Raw genomic sequence first — 22616 nt, forward strand, 5'->3', positions numbered from 1 at the left:
GCTCTGGGCTGATGGCTCGGAGCCTGGAGCCTGTTTCCGATTCTGTGTCTCCCTCTCTCTCTGCCCCTCCCCCGTTCATGCTCTGTCTCTCTCTGTCGCAAAAATAAAAAATAAAAAACGTTGAAAAAATTAAAAAAAAAAAAAAAAAGCATGGCAGGCCAAGAAATCTGATCTATACTCTTTCTAAAGACCTGCCCTCCATCTACTCTACTCCAGTTTATGGTATTATAGCAGAAAGATGCTAGTGGTGGCCCTCATGATCCTCACCTCCTTGTATTCATGCCCTTCTATAATTCCCTCCCCTGAGTGTGGGCAGGACCTGTGACTTGGTTCTAAGCAACATACTATAGCAAAGGTAATTGGATGTCATTCCTGTGATTATATTATATGGTAGAAGGTGATGGATCTCATTTTTGTGATTACATCATGTTATTAAAGACTCCAGCTTAACACACTAAAGTTAGAGATTCTCCTTGCAGGTCGGACTGGCTACATAATTTGTGGGGCTCGACGCATAAGCAAAATGTGGGACTTTTTATTCAAAAATTGTTAAGAATTTCAAAACTGCTACAGAAGAACATTAAACCAAGTGTGGGGCATTGTAACCACAGGACATCTGTGACCGCGTAGAATACAAGCTCATAAAACCAGCTCTGTTTGTGGTTTGATGAAATAAGTGCCCATGTTCATGAAGACTGTATATCAAGGAAATGTGGACAGCTTCTGGACAACCGTCAGCAAAAAAACAGGGCCCTCAGTCATATAGCCAACAAACTGAATGAGCTTATAATTGGATTCTTCTCCAATCAAGCTTCCAAATGAGAATGCAGTCTGTTCAACACTTTGCTTGCAGCTTTGTGAGACCCTGAGCAAAAGACCCAGTTATGTCATATGCAAATTTATGACCCATGGAAACTGTGAAATAATACATGTGTGTTGCTACAAGCTGTTAATTTGGTGATAATTTTTATGGAGCAATAGAAAACTAGTGGATTTATGACATAAAAGGTTGAGGATAAGTTGTTCTGCTGCTGTTGGTAAATTAGGTATTAAGTAATGGTGAACAAATCACCCTACAGAAGTAAACACTGACATTGTTAAGTCCATATATAGTCTCTATTCCTACAGGATGGCCATTTTATCCATGAGCCTATTAAAAAAGTAATGACGTGTCGATGGAAAGAGGTTGACCCACAGTTAAAGGAATTGTCATTTTGTCCATCTGATCAAGATACTCCTCTATGGTAAGGGCTTTTTGATGAGCATTCATTCAGGACAATGCTCTTATGTTTTAGTTCCATTAAAAAGGGTCTATCCATGTATTTTACTTCTCAAACCCCCTTGTTTCTAAGATTATACTCTTCTTTCTTCCAGTTCCATTAGCCAATGACCATGAGTAAGTCTGGATTTGTGGCTGATAACACACCTTTCATAAAAATTGGAAAATGATCTGAAATACTAAAAATTACACCCATTGGTCCTTAAGGGCCAACCGTGAATGAGGTTGTAAGGCAGTAACAGTTGCACTTCCCCTTGGCACCAACAAATCATTTAGATGAATCTATTAATGAGTCAAGTATGTAGGTAATAAGGAATTTCCTGTGAGTCCCTAGATGAGGCTGAGGGAGAAATGACAGTGTTGTAGAAGTTGTATAGTCAGAATGTAGGTCTTCTGCAAGTTACTTGTGCCTCTAGACATTCTTAGGTATGGTTCCATATATATTACTTCCATTAGATGATGGAATACTGCTGGACATGACCAACTTTTTGGTTATTTTGATTTTAAAATATGTTATTCATCATTGGCAGCTCCAATCAATACTTACTTGGTCTCATGGCAAACAATTTACTGTCTACCATTATTGTAATCATTCCAATTTACCTCTATTGATTGAGTGCTTCTAATCAGCTTCTGCCAATCTACAATCTCTTCATCCTCACTGAAATGAGGAGAGTACCTAATATGCTGGAATTCTCCTCTACAATGTATTTCTCAAGGACTTGGTGAAGAGGTTGTCTTCTGGATCCATTTTAGGAGTATAGCTAGGAATGAGGAAAGCAGAATGTATATAACAAATTAATCCAACATTTCCACCTCCTAAATCTTTTAATTCTTTTCTCTTTTCTTCTTTGTGGTATGTCAATTTCTCTTAATATGAGATATTGTCTAGATTTAAGTCAACCAAAAAATAAAACAACTAAAACTGCTCTCAGATGTTTAAGCTAGTACATTGGAAGTCAAATTCCTCATAAGAATACCTGTATAGGTAAACTCAGTTAAATATGAAAACTTTAGTCTTCCTTTTTATTGGTCTAGAATGCTCAGATTCCATGCTGATATGTATTGGTCATATTTCTTGTAGCTAATTTTAAACTTTTGCCATAAGTTAAAATTTTAAAAATGTCATTTTTTTTTTAACTGTTCAGCATATTTAGAAATGCTCCCAGCCTCCTACGGGTGCTCATCTATATCAATCAGGATTTTTAGTTGGAAACAAAAAATAACCAAGCTCAACTGATTTAAGCAAAATGGGATATTATTAAAAGGATTTGGGGTAGCTCATGGAATTATTAGGAGGCCTAGACAATTAGAGTCAAGACTTCATCAAACAGTAGTTGTTGCTGCCCACAGTGCAAACAGTTGGCTTGGATACTAAATGCCATTAATAGCATGGGTCCTAGTACTGCTACAAAACTTAATCTTGCCGCAATGACCTACACAGCTGTCCAGAGTTCCTCTCATCTAATGCATGGACTCCCAATTCCAAGTACAGAACCAAGATCACATGTCCACACCCTAGGTCCAAGCAAAGTTAAGAAAGTAAGTACTTGACATTTCAGCATTTATGGTGGAAAGTACACTCTGTCTCCCATCATATTCATAAAATGGGAAGTTCCCAAAGCATAGGAAGGCAAATTACTTGATGAACAGCCAAAATGAATGATAAATGTCAACTATGGTTAAAATCATGTGTAGGTATATGTACTCTACGATCCCCAAATTCTGCTGCTAGAGTTTCTAAAGAAATTCTCATGTATGCCCAAGACAGAAACAAGGACTTTTTTTTGAAACAGTGTATATAATAACAAAAATGTGAAAAGAACTCAAAGGCTATTAGAATTAGATCAATAGGTTGTGATATGTAAGTTTCAAGTCTTTTTTGTTGTTGTTGTTCAGGTATTGAGAAACTACTGTGTCAGATATAATGCTAAACACTGTGTACAGAGACTGGGGTGGATGAGACGTTTACAAATATGAATTTTTAACAATATTGCATTTAGGACTGCCCCAATAGAGTGGGAAGATAGACACATAAGTATATCACCAGGACATATGCAACATATTGAAGACTCAAATGGATCATGTACATGGTACAATAATGGTACAGTGAGAAAAATATAATTGCCTGCATAAGTGGGAGAAGTCTCACAGAGAAAAAAGATACATATGTAAGTGAGACCTCAAAATGTCTACAAGAGTATGAAATAAATGAGGAGAGATTCATTCCAGGCAGTAAAAATTTTATTGTAAAGTCACTAAAATTTGTTATATATAGCATAGCTCAACATACACAAATCAATCAATGTGATATACCACATTCACAAAATGGAGGATAAAAACTATGTGATCATCTCTTTAGATGAAGAAAAAGCATTTGACAAAATTCAACATCCATTCCTGATTTAAATGAATGAAGTAAGTATAGAGGGAATGTACCTCAGCATAATAAAGGCCATAAATTACATGCCATAGCTAAGCTCATATTCAATGGTGAAACACTGAAAGCTTTACCTCTAAGATCAGGAACAAGATAAGGATTTCCATTTCCACCATTCTTATTCAACATAGTACCAGAAGTCCTAGCCAGAGTAATCAGGCACAACAAAACAAAACAAAACAAAACAAAACAAACAAACAAACAAAAAACACGAAATAAAAGACACCTATTTTGAAAACAAAGAAGTAAACCTGTCTCTGTTTGCAGATGACATATTATTATTATATGTCAAAAACCCTAAGGACTTTACCAAAAACTATGAGAACTAATAAATGAATAGAGTTGAAGGATACTTAATCAGTATACAAAAACCAGTCACTTTTCCATACTCTAACAATGAACTATCAGAAAGAGAAATTGAGAAAATTCCATTTACAATTGTGTCAAAAAGAATAAAATACATATGAATAAAGTTAATACGTAAAAGACCTATATACTGAAAGCTATAAAATATTGATAAAATAAATTGAAGAAGACTCAAATAAAAAGATATTACATGTTCATGGATTCAAAAAATTAGTATTTTTAAAATGTCTATGCTACCAAAGAAATCTGTAGATTCAATCTAATCCCTACCAAACTTCCAATGGCATTTTTCACAGAAATGGAAAAAAACAACCCCAAGATTTGTATGGAACCACAAAACACCTTGAATAGCCAAAGCAATCTTGAACAAGAAGAACAAAGCTGGAGGCATCACACTTCTTGATTTTAAACTATATTACAAACTATAGCAATCAACGTAGAGTTTGGCATAAAAACAGACACATAGATTAATGAAACAGAAGAGAGCTGAAAAATAAACCCAAACATATATAGTCAACTAATTTACAACAAAAGGGCTAAAGATACACAATAGGGAAAGAATAGTCTCTTCAATAAACAGTATTGGGAAAACTGAAGAGACATATGCAAAAGAATGAAACTGTATCTCATCATTTTATACATCATTTTTCTGTACACAAAAATTAAGTCAAAATAGATTACAGACTTGAAATAAGACCTGAAACCATTAAATTCCTAAATGAAAATATAAAGGGAAACTCCTTGACATTGGTCTTAGCAATGATTTTTTTTATTTAACACTGAGAGTGAAGACAATAATAGCAAAAATAAATTAATAGGACTACATCAAACTAAAAAAGCTTATGCAGAGCAAATGAAACCACCAACAAAATGAAAAGACAACCTACAGAAAGGGAAAAATGTTTATAAATCATTTATCTGATAAGGGGTTAATATCTAAAATATATAAAGAACTTATACAACTTAATAGCAAAAAGAAAAAAACAATTAAAAAATGGGCAGAGGAATGAATAGACATTTTTCCAAAGAAGACATACAGATGGCCAATAGGCACACACATGAAAAGATATTCAACATCACTAACCATCAAGGAAATGCAAATTAAAACCACAGTGAGATATGACCTCACCTGTTAGAATGGTTATCATCAAAAAGCCAAGACATAACAAACGTTGGAAAGGAGAGGAAAAAAAGAAACTCCTAATCAATGTTGGTGGAAATCTAAATTGGTGTAGCAAAAAAACGGTATGAAGTTCCTCAAGAAATTAAAAATGGAATTACCATATCATCAAGCAATTCCACTTCTAGGTATATATCCAAAAGAAATAAAAACAGGTTATTGAAGAGATATCTGCACTCCCATGTTCACTGTGGCATTATTCACAATAGCCAAGAAATGGAAACTTAAACTGTCCATCAATGAATGAATAAAGAAAATGTGTGTGCCTATGTATTACATTTATGTATATATGTAAATACACATACATACCACATAATATACACACAATGTATACAATTGTGTATATATAAAAATAATACATACATATATGTGTGTAAATATATGCATAAATTTGTGTGTGTGTATATATGTATGCTATGGGCTATCATTCAGCCATGAGAAAGAAAGAAATCCTGCCATTTGTGATAACACAGATGGACCTTGAAAACATCGTGCAAAGTGAGATAAGCCAGACAGAGCAAAACAAATACTGCGTGCAATTACTTATAAATAAATTCCCCAAAAGTCAAACTCATATAAACAGAGTAGAAAAGTGGTTGCTTGTGACTGGGGTGTGGGGCAAATGAGGAGAAGTTGGTACACACTTCCAGCAGTAAGATGAATAAGGCCTGAGGATCCAATGTAAAACATGGTGACTCTAGTTGATAAGACTATGTTTTATAACTGAAATTTGCTGTGAGAGTGGAACCTAAATGTTCTAAAAATAAATAAATAAGGTGATGGATATGATAATTAACTAGATGGAAATAATCCTTTCACAATCTATACATTTATCAAATCACCACAATATACATTTTAAATATCTTACTATGTTATTTAATTATGCTTCAATACAGCTTATATTTTTAAAAATAAAAAATAAAATAATAATGAAGTTGAATTACTTTTCTACCTTAAACTTTTTAAAGTTTTTTTTAAAGCTTTTGAAAATGTTGCCATCTAGTGGTGTCAAACTTTTTTTAAAAGTTAGTAATTAGTAAATCCTTCAATTATGTTTCCTAGGAAAAGTTGCCTTAGCATTTTTCAAAGAAATGTTATACTTGTGCCTCTGCTTTAAGAGAAAGCACTCTGGATTTAGGATACTGGGTTTTAGAATTTGGCTTCTGAGTGATCACAGGCAAGCTGCTTAATTTCTCTATAAATGCATGTAATAATAGTACCTACCTCCCACGATTGTTAAAGAGAATTAATGAGAAAATCCTTATAAAGTTATTTAGTGCAGCATTTGGCTCATAGTATACACTCAATAAGTAGTAATTGTTATATTGCTCAATAGGGAAAGAGTTGCAATCTTTCAGTGGCATTGAAGTTTGAGTGATACAGAGCTTAAAACTATGGGACTTTATATTGTCAATTCTGACCAGAGTATTACACTTCTTTCTGGGAGTAGTAGAAACATTGTTTTGGTATACGGTTGCTATGTAGATGGCAGGCATTAATGACTAGTATTATCTAACTTTGAAAGATCCCTGAATCAACTATGATTGTGATTTACTGTTAAAATGTTTATAATTTGCCCCTGATTTGGTCTGTTAGCTATTCTACAAGAAAATACAAATCTTTCTAGGAGAGCATGAATGGAAGTAAGAGAAAGACAGCTTCACTAGTTGGCTAAAAAAATTGAGTCTCATAGAAGATGCAGTCAGCCCTAAAACTGCCTGTCAAGAAGGCAAGGCAGATGGAAATGGTCCTCTCTATTTATGACATCCGTTCAGCTCCAGTATTGCTATGATTTATTTTATTCTTCAAGACAGTCCTTGAATCTTACTTTAACTTGATTTCACCTGTCCAGCGAAGCATAAACAGTGCGATTTTAAAAATGCTTTTGACAGAAATGTCTCCTGAGATCTCCAAAGATACGATGACAAAATGTTAGTCAGATGACACCACTATTGAGAATTTACAGTTAGGCATCTAGCAATATTCATAATTTTAGTTAGTGGACTGGAGTCAGTCTGGAGAGAAAAATATGCTGCAAGACTCTGTCACAAACACCCCTTCTCCAATATTTTAATCAAAAACTGGGATTAATAAGGCATGCTTTGTTTAAGTTGCAGAAAATTCTGGATGGGCTGATGTGGTAGAAAGCTTGTAAGATGGTCCCAAGGATTCCTACCTCTTGGTATTCACACCTTCATGTAATCCCCTCTCCTTGTGTGTGAACTGGTCCTAATCACTCATTTCTATAAATGTAATAGAACAGAAGTGATGGGAGTCACTTCTAAAATCAGATTACAAAGAGATTATGGCTTCCATTTTGCATGTTCTTTCTTGTTCTCTTGCTAACTTGCTGTGATGGAATCAAGCTGCCTTATGGAGAGGTCCATGTGGCAAGGAACTGAGAGAGACCTCTGGCCAACAGCTAGTGAGGAGTTGAAACATTCAGTCCAATAGCCCACGAGGAACTGAATTCTGCCAATACCCACGTGAGTGAGCTCAGAACCAGGTCCTCTCTAAGTTGAGGCTTCAGATGGGACTGCAGCTCAGACAGCACCTGAATCCTGGTGAGGGTCTTTGAGGCAGAGGTACCCAGATAAGCCAAGCCCTGGATTCTTGACCCACAGAAACAGGGAGATAATAATGTTTCATATTTTTAGCCACTAAGTGAGCTGATTTGCAATACAGCAATATAACCATGAGGTCAGCAAACTACAGCCTGTGGTCAAAGCTGATCTGAGGTCTGCCATTGTATGGCCTTTGAGCTAAGAATGCTCTTTACATTCAAAAGATTCCTTACTTCTTTTCTCTTTCTTTCTCTCTTATTTTCTTTATTTCAGTCTTTCTTTCTTCCAACATGTAACAAAGACCCCTGGCCCACAAGGCCTACAATATTCACAATCTAGAGTTTACAGATATAGATAAAGTTTGCCAACCCCTGCAGTAAATGATATGACTGATAACAGAATAAAGATTCAGAATGATTACCTTAACTGACTAGAGTAAAGAAGTGAAGGGGCGCCTGGGTGGTTCAGTTGGTTAAGCGTCTGACTTCAGCCCAGGTCATGATCTCGTGGTTCATGAGTTCGAGCCCCACATCGGGCTCTGTGCTGACAGCTCGGAGCTGGAGCCTGCTTCAGATTCTGTGTCTCCCTCTCTCTCCCTGGCCCTTCCCCTCTCAAGCTCTGTCTCTGTCTCTCTCAGAAATAAGTAGACATTAAAAAAAAATTTTTTTTTAAAGAATTTAGAATAAAGAAGTGAAGTAAATGAGATAAAATTTGGCTGTAGTTCACACAATGTTCTGCTCTTAAGTTCAAAATTTCAATCTCAGAAACATAGGATAATGACTATGTGAAAAGTATGAGAGGATTTTAGTAGGTCCTGCACTCACAAAGAGCTAAAATATAAAATGGATGCTTAAAAATGGTTAATATATGGGTGCCTGGGTGGCTCAGTCAGTTAAGCATCTGACTTCAGCTCAGGTCATGATCTCATGGTACGTGGGTTCAAGCCTTGCATCGGGCTCTGTGCTGACAGCTTGAAGCCTAGAGCCTGCTTCAGACTCTGTGTGCCTCTCTTTCTCTGCCTCTCCCCCACTTGCTCTCTGTGTCTCAAAAAAATAAACATTAAAAAATTTTTTTAAATGGTTAATAGAATCCAATACTGCATTAACATAAATATAAATCCAGTTCATAAAGAAATACAACCTCAAGACTACTCTACATTAGTCAGAACACACGTAGAGTATGTCAATAGAGATCTTTTAAAAACTATTTTGAGACAATGGAAAAGCCTTTTGTATTTATTTTTATAGAAAAGGCTTTTAAATTTATTTCTTTAAAATAATTGCAAGATACAACTTTTTAAACCAACATGATAGTGGAATCACTAGTGTTCAAAATTATGTATTTTATCTGTATTAATCTCACACCATATTTTTTACTCAATTCTTCCTTTGATGTCTACTTGTGTTGAATAACATGTTTATATTTGGCTTCCTCCTGTCTTTCCGTGTATTCCAAAAGGAGTAGAGGGGAAGGGAAAGACATCTAAGAATATACCTGTGTTTGTGGGAGATGGCTGGCATATTTAAGAGTATTGTATTTTATGGTGAGGATGCGGAGAAAAAAGGAAACCTCATGCACTGTTGGTGGGAATGTAAGTTGGTACAGTCACTGTGGAAAACAGTATGGATGTTCCTCAGAAAATTGAAAATAGAAATACTATATGATCCAATAATTCTACTATTGGGTATTAACCCAAAGAGAACAAAAACACTATTTCAAAAAGATGTATGCACCTTTATGTTTACTGCAGCATTATTTAGAAGAGTTAAAATATGGAAGCAACTTAAGTGTCTGTCAATAGACTAATGGATAAGGAAAATGTAGTATACACACACACACACACACACACACACACACACACACTCACAAAAACACACAGAGGAATATTATATAGCCGTTAAAAAGGATGAGACAATGCCATTTGAGACAACATAGATGAACTTGGAGGCTATTATGCTAAGTGAAACAAGTCAGATTGAGAAAGACAAATACTATATGATTCTACTCATAGGTAGAATCTAAAAAAACAAACAAACAAATGAATAAAAAAACAAAAAGCAAAATCAGATCTATAAATACAGAAAATAAACTGATGGTTGCCAGAGGAAAGAGGAGTAAGTGGTTGAGCAAAATGGGTGCATGGGAGAGGGATATACAGACTTCCTGTTATGAAATGATAAATCTCAAGAATAAAAAGCACAGCATAAGGAATACAGTCAATGATATTGTGATAATAATACAATGAGACAGATGCTAGCTTCACTTGTGGGGAGCATAGCATAGTGTATAAACTTGTCAAACCACCTATAAGTTGTACACCTGAAACTAATGTAACATTGTGTGTCAACTATATTCACATTTAAAAAAAAAGAGAATTGTATTTTACAACCTCTTAAAATTGGGTCTATTTCTGTCTCTCTGTGTTTGCATATACTGTATTTTCAATACTGTACACATCTGTGCTTACAAAAGTATCCCGGTAGACGTCATTGTAGAATAAAATGCACCCAGGAACCAACAAACAAAAAGATAATTTTAAACTAAGTCTAAATTCACATTTATACATGCCATGAATGAGAAGTATAGAGACTAACTAAATAGGTTTCAGCCTACTTGAATACAAAGTGTTTTAAGTCTGACTGATGATATAATGTATTGGAGAGACTCAATGGACTCCATTCTTTCCTTATTTACAATAAAATCTACTCTCTCCTTGCTTTTCTATAAAGCTACTGCAGTTTATTTTAACTTTATAGTCCATGACTCCTTGTTGTTTACTCTTACCCATGAGAAATTGTTCTGAATGTAGTAAGCAGTGACTGACTCACATCTAGTCAGCTTCCACAGCAGCCAGACGGAGGGCAAGCAGGAGAACTGGTGATAAAAATAGGCTTTGATGCTGAACCCTGCAAAGCAGACTGTGGAGGCACTAACAAAGTTCCTCTTGGGAAGATTATTTCTCCTGCAGAATGAGTGAAAAGGAACTGCTATTTTCACACTGTAGAGGGAGGTGCAGGCTTGCACTGAGCTGATTCAGTGGTGAAAAGAAAAAAGAGAGATTAAAGGAAAAGAATAAACACACAAAGGAAAGGAAAGAATTGGAGTGATAACATTTCTGCTTATTTTCAATCACTATGTGAATGAAATTACTTACATACTTAAGGTTAAATTTTTAATTTCAAGCCTACATTTGGGTAATGCTTACATTTGACTTTATTTTGTTCTACTAGCCCAATACTTGTAGCCCTTAACAATAAATTTTATTTAATATTTAAATCGTAGATCACGATACTTAAAAAGGAAAAACACCTTTAACTGCTAAGGATGTAGATGGAAATCACCATGTGATAAGCTTCCTAATTATGAGCATCTGCATAACAAAATTATTTCTTATAGATTTTGACTATGAAAAACTAGCAGATGCAAATAGATATTCATTTATATTTATGTCCAGAAAATACTCTTTTTGGTATGAGGTATATAGTTATGTGGCTATTGAATCTTCATATTAAATTTGAGTTTTCTCTGTTACCATGTATTGACCTTAACAGATTCATAGGTAACTTAGAAATGAAAATGCCTCTAAATTTAGCATTGCTTAATGTATATTTTATCATTTGATCATTATTAAATATGCTATGATTTATATGATTAAATATCATATTGTTATAAACTGTATATCCATACAATGCAGAACTTTTATTTATTTTTCTCCTGTTTTTATGATGTAAACAAAACAGCAGTTACAGAAAACGAAACATTGGCATGCCCTTCTTTTTTTTTTTTTTTTTTTTTAATTTATTTTTGAGACAGAGAGAGACAGAGCATGAACGGGGGAGGGTCAGAGAGAGAGGGAGACACAGAATCGGAAGCAGGCTCCAGGCTCCGAGCTGTCAGCACAGAGCCTGACGCGGGGCTCGAACTCACGGACCGGGAGATCGCGACCCGTGCCGAAGTCGGACGCTCAACCGACTGAGCCACGCAGGCGCCCCACATTGGCATGCCCTTCTAATTCAGTTACTGTTTCTTTTCCCTAGTTCCCTTATTATTGTGCCCATATTCATGCATCTTTTAAATTGCTTTCTTTTTTTTTTTTTTTTTAACGTTTATTTATTTTTGAGACAGAGAGAGACAGAGCATGAACGGGGGAGGGCCAGAGAGAGAGGGAGACACAGAATCGGAAGCAGGCTCCAGGCTCTGAGCCATCAACCCAGAGCCCGACGCGGGGCTCGAACTCACGGACCGCGAGATCGTGACCTGAGCTGAAGTCGGAGGCTTAACCGACTGAGCCACCTAGGCGCCCCTAAATTGCTGCTTTCTTAATAGACAAAATGTTATGCCTCACCTTTTTCACTTAAAATTATGTTAAAACTGTTTTTCTGCTTGTTGCATGGATTCCTCATCTTAATGTGTAGATAATCAAAGATTTTGTAAAATGAGGTATCACCTGTGGAAGGCTGGCTAACTAGTCATGTCCACAACATTCCACCCACCTTGTGAAAATTTTCACTGTCCCCTCATTTCACAGGCTGGGACACCCAGTGTGTTCCCTGTCCCAGAATTAATTGAATACAGGGATATCAATTCATCCTATCAAACCTGAGAGACATCTGTGATGCTAAAATAGCAATTGATTCATTTACAAGGAGAATTAAGAAGTAAAGGTACAAGCCTATTTCCTTGTGCTTGCTTTGACCTATCACATTCTCTCCCTCCAGGCAAGCTGCATAGGAGGTTGCTTGATTAGAATGGACCACAAACACGGAGTCCCTAATGCAATTAAGTGCCTGTCCCCACAATAGCTTCCAGCACTTCTAAGCAGTATAATAAAGTCCTAAACAGTACTGCATGGGAAGACCTGTTTCGTCTTGAAGATTTCTGCCTTTTTGTCATTTCCACTGGGGATCAATGCTGTTGTCAACTGACACATTCATTAGGAGTGTCAATAAGTTCCTTCTGGTTACAGTTATATTTTTTGGACCTGGGAGCCATTCTCCTTCTTCTGCCTTGATCCATTATGCTTTGAGTTTTTTCTGCCTCCTTTTTGCAAAATTATCTTTTTTCTTTAATCTTAGTTATTGAGAAGCACCTCACTGAATATACCCATGTGCCCCAACTATCCCTTCCAAATGGCAGTATAGTATTCCATTGAGTTTCTCTATCGTTAGCCATTTGCTGTTTTTCCTTCCCCATCCTATGAAATTATAATGCGTGCCATTTTTTTCTTCAGAATTTTTCAAAAGAATAAATTCCTAGGAGTATTAGAAAATCAAAAGGAGAAGACTATGTAACTTTTTATATTATTGCCTAATTACTTCAGAAAATGGTTTGAGCAATTTATCCTGATGCCAGCAAAATACAGCAATTTCAAAATAATCTCACCATTAGTCATTTAAATTTCTCCAAAATTTTAATATGTTAATAGGAATACAACTATAATATGTCACTCTTTGAGACTGAATTTTTAATTTCTACTGAAACCGGTCACTTTTGCATGTCTCATTATTAATTTTTCCTTGTTAAATTACATTCTTTTTTCATTTTTTTGAGAATTTGATATTTAGGTTTTCACTTTCTATGAACTCTTTATATGATACAGATATTGTTTCCGTCAAAAAAGAGGCTAAACTTTCCTAATTTGTTGTTTTAAAATATCCAGGTATGCTCTTCTATGTTTTATAAACCTTTTCACGTTGTGTCCTGATCACTCATCACATTTTAATCTTTACTTTTTTGATAAAATCTTCCTCATTCACTTCCCCACTGTTCCAAAATACCTGATTTGTCATATGTTAAATTATTTTTTAATGTTTATTTACTTTTGAGAGAGAGAGACAGACAGGACACGAGTGGGGGAGGAGCAGAGAGAGAGACGGAGACATAGAATCCAAAGCAGACTCCAGGCTCCGAGCCATCGGCAAGCACAGAGCCCTACCCGAGGCTCGACCTCACACTGGAAGATCATGACCTGAGCCGAAGTCGGACGCTCAGCCGACTGAGCCACCCAGGCGCCCTGTGGTATGTTAATATAAATTATTACATATAGCTGGTTTTCCTCTCTAGTATTGCTTAGGAAATTTATCGACCATCCTTAGTAAGGAATAAATTCCTGCCGCTCTGGTTGTGCCATATGCTATGTAGAGTTGTCCCTGAAAGAAGCAGCTCCATTGCAAATCAATGCCAAAAAATCAAAACTTTCTCTGTGAATTTTGATTGAAGCTCATATTAAAAACTGCTATCTGTTCTCTTTGTTCATTATGTTTTAATATGTAGGACCTGTCTCTCACAACTGAAGGAACACAGGCCTGGATTTCAGTTGTTTCAGAGAATTATTGCCTATCTTTTTGAAGTGTTCTCCACAAAACTCTCAAAAGTGATTTATTTCGATTGAGACTTCCTGGGTTTCTTTTTTTGAATGCATATCATATCACAACATATTATATCACATTATATTATATATTACATAATATGTTTAGTCACTTAAATTCTTTTGCATTTTGGCTTTCATCTCAGTATTATAAGATGGAAACTTAAAACCAATAATTATATGTTAAAATATGCTAAAGATAATATTCCTCAAAGTACAGTAAATTCTCTGTGTTATTTATATCACCTAATCAACACTACAGATTTTTAAAAAATGGATGGAAGGAGGGAAGAAAAGAGGGAGCAAGAGAGAATGAAAATAGAATTTATAATTATAGTCGTATAACTTTTTGCAGCATATAAATGAAACATAAATTATATTTCATATATTATTTGTAAATGACTGCTGTTTGCACTTCTAAGATGCAAAGCTCTCTGCCATTTCTGATAATAAATATCACACTTAGACACCCTGCAAGTGTAAGGTATTATTTTGTGTATCTCCCCTTTGTATTCCCAAATTCTAAAAACAGGAATGTATAGGTTTAGATATATATTGCCCAGGGCAACAAAAAGGGCCTTTCAGGTATGCAAAGACAAGTCTTTTCCTGTTAGCCTGGTCTTGTCTGTTTCACTAAAACTCATGTCTATATCTCTAGATTGCCACAATGTTCATCAGCAGTAACACAGTAGTGTATAGGGAAACAGAAAGTGAAAAAAATTTAGAAGAGCAGAAGACTCTGGATTATTGGTTCTGAAATAATTAAGACACCTAAAATATTATTATAATAGGGAGATTTGGTTACAGTGTCTCACTCTTAGTGTAATATGTGTAAAAAAGGGGGTTGGGGGTAGGAACAGGGTGGAGAAAGCAGTGGAATGTTGTGATTCTTACACTACCCCTGGGTAAGCCCCAAAACCATGTTTAAAGTTCCTGGTATTCACCTAATGTAGTCAGATTACTTTGGAGGACAATGATTTTTAAGTCTTTACCACCCTCAACAAACATACTTGAAGGTGGAATTTCACACTTAGAGATTACAGCAAAGTTTTCCAGTTAAGACACTTGGGCCAATACGTGGCTTTGTTTGCAAGAGAAAAAAAAAAAAAAAAAGTATTATTTACCTTATGAACATGGAACCAACAGAAAGTATTAAAAGTTATCGAGAGGGGGGCACCTGGGTGGCTCATTCGTTAAGCATCTGACTTTTGATTTCAGCTCAAGTCATAATCTCACAGTTCGTGGGTTTGAGCCCTTCAATAGGCTCTGCACTGACAGTGTGGAACCTTCTTGGGATTCTCTCTGTCTCTGTCTCTCTCTCTCATTCCCTCTGTCTCTTTGCCCCTCCCCACATGCATGTACATGCACTCTCTACCTCTGTCTGTCAAAATAAATAAATAAACTTGAAAGAAAAGTTATAGATAGTTACAGCGGATTTTATTATTTTGGATTTAATATGCATCCTAAAACCCTAATTGAAAAAAATGTTTTAATAAGAGAAATCTGTCAAAAACATATACATATAAAGAGCTTTGGTAACAGCATGTAACTTGAATTCTCAAAGGATATGACTTGCCCCTAAACACCCTGTAGGAAGTGATTTTTCTAATCTGTTCCTGTTTTTAAAATATAAGATATTAATAGTCACACCATAAACTATCTGAAAAAGATACTTTATTAAATGTATATGACCTTCAGTTAAAGGAAACAAAATGTCAGCCTTTAGATTTTATGCACTATTGCATAATTTTCCCATTAATATTTTCATCCTGCCTTTTTCTAAATGTTCTAACTTCAAGTTGAAGGTTGAGTTAGAAGGCACAGAGTAGAAGTTGCACAAACTGTTGCCAACCTAATCTTTTAAAAAGTGTTTTCAACAATGAATCTCTATTCCCAACCACCTCTCATCTAAACTACTTCTCAGGATCCTAGAGTTTCCAAAATCTGGACCTAACTTTTTTACTTTATTTCCAATAATCCTCAGTGCTCTTCTTTTCTTCCAGTTGGGCCTATTAAATTCATTCATTCAATAAATATTTGTTGAGCATTTATCATGTGGCAGGCATCAAAACATAATGTAGTGGTAGCATGGACTCCAGAATCAAACCACATTAAAATACAAACTAAAATGCCACCTACTATGAGATTCTTTAACCTCCATTTGCCTCTGTTTCCTTATCTGTCAAAAAAGGGTATTATAGTATCATAAGTTTTTTGTAAAGATTAAAGGATATAATACATGCCAAGTACATAGAACAGTTCTTGGCACATAGTAAGCCCTCAATAGACATTAGGTGTTAGGGGCACCTGGGTGGCTCAATCAGTTGAGTGTCCAACTTCAGCTCAGGTCATGATCTCATGGTTCATGAGTTTGAGCCCCACGTCAGGCTCTTTGTTGATAGCTCAGAGCCAGGAGCCTGCTTAGGATTCTGTCTCCCTTTCTCTCTGCCCCTCCCCCTGCTCTCACACACACATTCTCTCTCTCTCTCTCTCTCTCTCTCACTCTCTCTCTCTCTCTCTCTCACTCTCTCTCTCTCTCTCTCTCTCAAAAATAAATATTTTAAAAAATTAGAAAAAAACATTAGGTGTTATTAGAGAGTGCATAGTATTTAAGAAAAACAAAAAATTACAGCAAAATTGAGTAATTGCTATTCCAGGGGAAGTACAGGGTGTTATGGCAGGGCCAAACACAAAGCAACTACATTGTCAGGAAAGGTTTCCCAGAAGAAGTGACATTGAATGTGAGTCCTGAAATATAAGTTGGAGTAAGCATAAAGGAGTGGTCTGGGCAAGGAGAGCTATACATGGAAAGGCCCAGGAGCACATTAACATGGTACTTTAGAGACACCGAGCGAGATTCAGTTGGGGGGTAGGGTGGCAGGATCCAGGTCCAGAGTCTTAAAGACAATTTCAACTTTAGACCAAGAATAATGAGACGCAATTTGGGGGACTTTAGGAAGAAAGGCAATGTGACCATATTTGGGTCTGAAAATAAATAGCTGCAGCCTGGAGAATAGATTGGAGGAAAAAAGGGAGAACAGGATCAAAGACTAGATAAAAAGCATAGTCCTTGCAAAGTCTTTCTTTACTGCTTGAGCTCTCATTGATCACCACTGATCACTTTCTTTCTTCTAAACTCCAATAGCACTTTTTTTTTTTTTTTTTACTGTGGCAGTATGCCTTTAATCCATAGGCTTACCACAGTGTTAATATCCGAGAGGAGACAGAATGAGAGAAGAAATAGTCATCTGCCTTTCCAACAAGCACAGCTCCAAGAAAGACTCACAACTGTACAGGTGTTGTAGGTCAGATTCCTAGAAAGTAGTCCCTGAGATTGAGTTTAGTGTATGGGGGGGATATTCATGGAACAAAGGTATACCCATGGGATCGACATTTATGGAAGAAAGGAAAAGGAAGCAGGAGTGAGGAGAGGAAGAAGTCAAGCGACAGCCTCAACCAACCCCTTTGGAACCTTTGGAGCTAGAATGGCCTTTCAGATGGCAAGGGCTTTATACTCCACATCAATCAACTATTGGCTATAGGACTTCTTGTGTGATTCTCTGTAACTGAGGCAATCTCTGAAAGCTATTTATAGATAGTCCCTTCAGCCGCTGAGGCTCAGTCCTTCACTAAAAAGGGATTCGGGTGGTGTATCAGAGTGTCACCACATTGGGATAAGATAGCCCGAACTCCTTATTCAAAAAACCTGACCATCAGGTCAGCCCATCAAAATCTTCATCACACTTTACACATGGCCATCTTATCATACCGCCTAGTAGCCATGACCTCCTTCTCAGAATAAAGATGAATTTCCAGTGTAGAGAGACAAGTGAAGAGGACTAAGGGAGGAAAAAGAAGAAGCTGTGTTTGTACTGAGCTCCAAATTTAGCTAGAATATTTTGGGAAAATATGTCCAGGTATATACATCAGATAGGCAATTGCTGTTGGAGGGCTATTGTCATCAACTAGCTAGAGGTACACAATGCTGTGAACTCCTGGAGTACTTAGATACTGAACTTCAACTAAACTGAATATAGCATTCCCCCAGGCTATGCATGGGACAACTATTTTACTACCCAATGCTCTCATTCTTGAGGAGATAGATAGATAATTGGTAGATAGATAGATAGCTATACAGATACACACACACACACACACACACACACACACACACACACACACACTTGACCTATTAAATGGTGTTCTCAAAATAGGAAGCAGATATTAACTGTGAATAAAGAGTTGACTGCGTGATCCAGTTTGCATCTGTGGCTCAAATTCAAAAGTGAAAAAGGAATATAATCCACTCTTAGAAGATGTCTATGTCCCTTAGAATACCATAAATTAAATATCTGTGACGATCTCTCAACTTTCTTTGATTCTTTTGCTGGGGCCCTTGTACTCTTGAAGAGAAGAGTGAGAAACCCCAATTCTTTTTTTTTTTTTTTTTAGAGATAGAGAGCATAACTGGGGGAGAGAGGCAGAACAGAAGGGTGGGGAAGAGAGAGAGAGAGAGGGAGAGGAAGAATCTCAAGTAGGCTCTGTGTCACCATGGATCCCAAAGCAGGGACTCAATCCCACACTTTCCCATTGTCCCACTTTCCCATTGAAAGTACTGACAATCCTGGGATCATGACCTGACCAAAATCAAGAGTAGGACGCTCAACCGACTGAGCCACCCAGGCACCCCAAGAAACCCCAATGTCTTCCAGAAACTATTGCAACAGTAAATCTGTGCTGGTATGAGAATGTCCATCCCCAAGACCTTAGGCCAATTCAGAGGGAATGTGCAATCTAATCCACATTCGAGAGAACATTATCAGGAAAATGGTCTTCCAGACCCACTTGGAGCAGTTTAAGTATTTGGTAATACTCTTTAGCCATTGGGACACTTAGGTAGCTTTTTGATTCCCCATGATCCAGATATGTCAAAAAATGTAGCCTTGTATGACTGCCTTGGTTTTGTGGCCCTAGCACTACTATACCATCTCATCTCTGAGGAAACTCCAATAAATGTATCTTTGAGAACTTTGGGTTTGAATGTCTGTGATAGATTTTGTTGCATGAATTTAGCTAATGCTGAAAACTACATTTCCCAAAATTCTTTTCCCTGTATAGTACAAAGTTAGAGTTGACCAAAAGAGGAACTACATGAGAAGTTTGGAAGGCAAAAATGAAACAGAAGTTATTACCTTTAGAAGGTCATTGCAGTCAGACATGGTGACAAAAAAAAAGACACAGAGTATTAGTAGGTGCTAGCTTTTCCTCCCCTGCATTTGACTCCTTCCCACCTGCTTTTTCTGCTGGCCAACTGTGACTCCATGCCCTCTACCAGGTACTTGACTGTAGAGCCATGGAGGCAATACCTAAATGAAGGCAATAACTTCCTAGAAGCTGCAATTTCCGTAGATCTTACCTTCACTTTGGCATCCTGAAGGACTTGGCTTCTTGATTTTCCCTGCAGGATTCAACTTGTCCACCAGACGGGTATTGTACTGGTGTGATGAAAGTACTGACTGGTGATGATCTTTCTGAGTTTCTAACTCCTTTCTTCCAGACTTTCATTTCCAAAGCTCCTTTCACGTTTAACAAATCCCGTATTTTTATAAATTATATAGTGGCTTTATTATCCTGAAAGAAGCTTGAATGATATCTTTTCCAGCCAAGTACGTTAGAGAAATTGGATAAGATATTAGGGTCTACAAATGATAATTATCTTTCAAGAGTGGAACAGCTTCTTCACCTCAATCTCACCCATACCCTGCCTTGCATCTCCTTCTCACATCATAAAGAGAGCCCTCCATCATCTCCATAGAGGAATCACCTCTGTAAGGGTCCCTCAGATTGAGGTGTACTCTGCCTGTGCACGTATTTCTAGAGAAAGCTATTGATGGCAATAACTAATTACACAATATACAAGACTGCATATATTTCCTATAAACATTGCCTCTAAGGTCTGGATACATTTACCTAAGAGGTCTTAAAACTCTTCTGTGACCTGATGTCCTTAACAAGGAATAGCACAAATGACAAGAGAGCTAAGCATACATCAGGTGCAGTGTATCATATTCTTCTTAGAAAGTTCAACTCCAGGGGCGCCTGGGTGGCTCAGTCGGTTGAGCGAACAACTTTGGCTCAGGTCATGATCTCGCGGTCCGTGAGTTCGAGCCCCGCGTCGGGCTCTGTGCTGACAGCTCAGAGCCTGGAGCCTGTTTCAGATTCTGTGTCTCCCTCTCTCTGACCCTCCCCCGTTCATGCTCTGTCTCAAAATAAATAAACGTTAAAAAAAATTTTTAAAAAAAGAAAAAAAAAGAAAGTTCAACTCCATATCATATATAGCAGGTTCATATAAGGCAAGAGGAATCTATAAAATTATTGATGTACAAGGTTATTCATGCCTGAGGGTCTTTGTTCAAAGACTGACATGGCCCTACAACCACAGCTAGAAGTGAAAAACTTCATCAGTGGGTGAGAAGAGGCAAACGCTTGAACCAAGAAGCATCTGAAGGAGCTCCAGAACTACTAGAAACAGCCCTGAAGAATCAAGGTGTTGCTTGCACTAATATGAGGCCCAGACAATGTAACCTGGTTAGATCCATTCAAGATCCTGAATATGACCCATGAGGATGTCTGGTAATCCTTTTTCTGACAGAACTTTCTGATGCAAACCACTATTTATAAGGTTTGCATCTAGAAGCAAAGAAGGCTCAGGATGCCCTGGGAAAAACTATACCCTAATCCCTCAGAGTTCATTAAAAAGGGTTTGACCTAGCCCTTCCCCTTCATATAGTTTTAGCACAATTCTCAGTGCTTCCACCACAGTGGGGCACAAAGTATTCGTTACATTGGATCATATTCTGCTTCAGAGCCTGCTGCCTTGCCGATTAAAAAGGTGTTTCCTCTCGGGGCACCTGGCTGGCTCAGGCAGTTAAGTGTCCGACTGGTGATTTTGGCTCAGGTCATGATCTTGAAATTAGTGAGGTTGAGCCCGCATCTGACTCTGCACTGATGCTTGGGATTCTCTCTTTCTCTCTTTCTGTCCTTCCCCTCCTCTCAAAAGTAAATAAATAAACTTTAAAAGAAAAGGTGTTTCCTTTCTATAAACGACCTGGCAATATACAGTGAGACCATATACAGTGACTAGCCTTGTATTTCTAGAATACTTCCCTCAAATTCTTCAATGTCTTAGTTCATCCCTTCCTACTCACTATCCACACAGATGGAGGTTAAAAAGAGTGACCAACCAGACACAGAAAGAAATGTCCATGGCTACATATCAAATAATTAATATGACTACATCATCCATCTTAAAACAGAGAAATTGGCCTTTCACAATTTGTATATATACCCTCTTCAATAAATATGTATTTCATGTCTACTGTTTTCCTTTATACCTAGCATCACCATAACTTTTGGCTCGGTCAATTCCTGGAAGAAATCCAAAAGAACCCAAAGGAGTCATGGACATCTCCTGATGCAAGGCTTCTGTGGTTTTCATATCCACTATTACTTAGGCCTCATAGCACGAGTCTTCAGTTTCTGCAACCAGCATTGTCCTGACTTCCGACGGATTGCCAATTTCTATGTCTATGACCACCTAAGTCAAATCCTCCAGCTACTTCCCATAGTCTGTCCCCCTCAAAGAATTTCACCAGACCTTTCACCCAGGCTTCCATTATATGGCAAATGGAATTGCTCCATTCATCCTTTACTTTACCATCATCATCATAACACCTTCCATCTCCTTCTTCAGATAAGTTCCTGCCCTTTAACTGAAATCTTGAAGATATCAATTTCCCTAGGCCCTTCTCAAGTGCATGTTTTTGGCAGGTAAATGAGAGAGTTTTTGCCTAATGACTCTATTCTAGTAAAATAGGAGATAAGATCATCTTCTAAAAGGGAAGGGAGGGGAAAGATCGGAGGAAAATGTCATCCTTCATCTTCAATTCATCAGGAAGTCCTATTTGCTCTGATTTTAAAATATACCTTGAATCTAACCACTTTTAGTTACCTCCACTATTAACATATTAGTGTAAGCCAACATTATGTCTTGCCTGAATCTACTAAATAAGCATTCTGACTGCATCTTTTGGTCTCTTCCACATAAGCAACTAGGATGACCTTTTCAAAACATGTATCACAGCACTTTCTTGCTTAATACACTTCAGTGGCATCCCATCTTTCTTTAGGTAAAGACAGAAGCTTTACAATGGCCCTCTGTGATTGGCCTTTACCTGTTTCTTAGACTTATATGGCAATATGCTGTTCATAGCTTTCTGACACAATGGCAGTAATAGCCATCTTTCAACTACTTGAAGCCACAATAATTCCTTTTATCAGAAGGAATTAGGATAGATGTACTTTATCCCTCCTTTACCTAGTTATCTATTTCCCTTTACCATGTCAGATCAACAATAATT

General features: G+C 37.0%; 1 pseudogene; it reads left to right on the plus strand.

The window, feature by feature from the left end:
• Nucleotides 1–1164: 1164 nt before the first annotated feature.
• The window catches only part of LOC122218483, a 29536-nt pseudogene continuing 8084 nt past the window's right edge, over nt 1165–22616 (plus strand).

This window comes from Panthera leo, chromosome B1, assembly GCF_018350215.1.
Source record: "Panthera leo isolate Ple1 chromosome B1, P.leo_Ple1_pat1.1, whole genome shotgun sequence".
NCBI classification, from domain to species: Eukaryota; Metazoa; Chordata; class Mammalia; order Carnivora; family Felidae; genus Panthera; species Panthera leo.